Source organism: Schistocerca americana, chromosome X (genome assembly GCF_021461395.2).
Source record: "Schistocerca americana isolate TAMUIC-IGC-003095 chromosome X, iqSchAmer2.1, whole genome shotgun sequence".
Classification (NCBI taxonomy): Eukaryota; Metazoa; Arthropoda; class Insecta; order Orthoptera; family Acrididae; genus Schistocerca; species Schistocerca americana.
The window spans coordinates 276,334,077-276,336,655 of NC_060130.1; the positions used below are offsets into that span (position 1 = coordinate 276,334,077).

General features: G+C 46.7%; 1 pseudogene; it reads right to left on the reverse strand.

Moving 5' to 3' along the window:
• Positions 1-1,442: 1,442 nt before the first annotated feature.
• On the reverse strand, positions 1,443-1,560 carry LOC124556998 (annotated as a pseudogene).
• Between the last annotated feature and the right edge of the window lie 1,019 nt (positions 1,561-2,579).

Below are 2,579 nucleotides of genomic sequence, written 5' to 3' on the forward strand. Positions count from 1 at the left end.
GACTTACACATTCGCAGAATGTCAAACATATAGATCACTTCTGATAAATATTCGAAACTCATTTCAGAAAATCAAAAGGAATGAATGTTAGAATATCTAATAATGTAATATATTGTCGTATGAATTTTTGCAGGGATCAGTTTCGTTCTTTATTCAACATAATTAGATCCACCGTAGTTGCGGATAAAACCAGTCAGTTCCATCAGTGCAAAAATAAGTGTGACAATAAGCTGCATAAAAAACATTATAATCATTCACTTCCTGCGTACTTCCTGTTCATGACTGTAAGTCAAGCTTTCATAGGAACGATCTGATCAGTTTGTTGAATCCTGCTACCATTTATCTTCATAAACGCATGTAGGAGTTGTGGAAGAGCTAACGAAGTACTACTGTTTTGTGCATAATAGGCGGAGCAAGCCATTATTAGTTCAATGTCATGATGTTCTGCCTGATCGCGGTATGCCTACCTCTACAAGATACGTAAAAAATTACCAAAACTATTCCGGGGACCGTATGGCTCCTTGCACAACTAATTAAGAACCATTTTTGCTTTTTTCTCTTGAATTCATTGTTCACAAAATAAGGAAAACAAACTGCCCACTAATTGAAGGAGCCACAGCTGGCCGCCTGTCCTGTTTTACCAATCCGCCCAGCTTACGACATCCGATGTCTGTAGTGAGGGGTGGCCGCCCAACCACGAGACGTCTGTGCGTGATTTCACATAGAATTCGCCACGTCTTGAAGACACTCACCACAGCACTCCTCGAAAACCCGACAAGTCGTAAAATTTCCTAAATGCTCGTGCCGAGCCTCCGCTCCATCACAATCTGCCCTCCGTCAAACTCAGATAGGTCGCGTGCCTTCCCCATTCTACGGAGGGACAACACTGTCACTGATCCCACATGCATCGTGCGTGTGTCTGGCTAGTAGTCATCCTCGACAGGTGACGCTGCTATCGTCTGGAAGGGTTTATATCGATCGGTCGTCATAATGTTCTGTCTGATCAGTGTATACCGTGCATGCTAAAATGGCGTTGTCCGAAACCTGTGCCGAAGCAACTGTGGTGCACCACGGGCCATAGATGACTGGGGTGAATGACGGCTCCAGATATATGTTTCAGCGAATATACGTGCAGCTGTTGAGCAACTGACGGCCCAGATAAACCAAGGGACTACAAAAAAAAAAAAAAAAAAAAAAAAAAAAAAAAAAAAAAAAAAAAAAAAAAACCACCAACTCCGCCTGGACAGGCTTTGGAAGGCCCAATGGTACCGACCGGCCGCCGTGTCATCCTCAGACCACAGGCGGCACTGGATGAGGATATGGAGGCGCATGTGGTCAGCACACCGCTCTCCCGGCCGTATGTCACTTTACGAGACCGGAGCCGCTTCTTCTAAATCAAGTAGCTCCTCAGTTTGCCTCACAAGGGCTGAGTGCACCCTGCTTGCCAACAGCGCTCGGCAGGCCGGATGGTCATCCATCCAAGTGCTAGCCCAGCCCGACAGCGCTTAACTTCGGTGATCTGATGGGAACCGGTGTTACCACTGCGACAAGGGCGTTGGATATGGGCTACAAATAGTGTCTCTCAACCGCGGTTCAGCTCACGTTTCTGTGTATGGTCCTACGCGGCAGGCGCCTGGTTCGTGGACCCATGCTGACTCCTGTTAATTGGCGAAGAAGGCTGGAATTTGCACGCTTATACCTCAACTACATCCACTGAGTGACGACAAGTGGCCTGTTCAGATGAATCACAATTGATGTTCTATCGGAAAGGTGGCCGTTGGCGTGTACGGTGCGAAACGTGTCAAAGCAAGCACCCTGCAACAATAGTCGGCGCGTTACGATCTGGGGAACGTTTTCGTGGCATTCTCTGGGTGACCTTGTTATTCTGGAAGGCACAGTGGGTTAACACAAGTATGCATCTATCGTTGGGGACCATGTCCATTTCTACACATTCTTTCCTCGGCACACTGGCATCTACCAGTAGGACAATACAACGGGACACACACGTAGCAGTGGATCTGCGTGGTTTAACGAACACGAGGATGAGTTTACGGTACTCCCGTGGTCACCAAACTCCCCTGATTAAAACTCAGTCGAAAATTTGTGGAACTATCTCGATCGGGCTGTCCAATTCATGGATCCACAACTGAGAACCTAGCGCATCTGGCCAAGGCATCGGTAGCTTCCAGAACCTAATGTGCTTCCTGCATGTCTTGCACGTGCCAGCACCTAGTGCGGGGGGGGGGGGGGGGGGAGGGCAAACTGGAGTATCTGCCACGGCCGGCAGTTTCAGGGGCCGCCAAATTCATATCCCAGAAGAAAAATCTTGTTTGACAAAGCGCCTAGCATCCATCGTACGTTGTTCAATCGATTATTCATATGATTTTGAGCCGAATAAACCCGAACGAGTGAATACCAATCAATGTTTGTGTATGTGGTTGAATGAGTGTGCGAATGATAAGCGTTATAATTATTAGCGAAATCCATAGATTCAGACTACCGGAACGGAAATAAACAACTAACAGGAATAACAGGTAAGTAAGATTACATATTATATTTTCGGTGTTGCCAAGAAAATG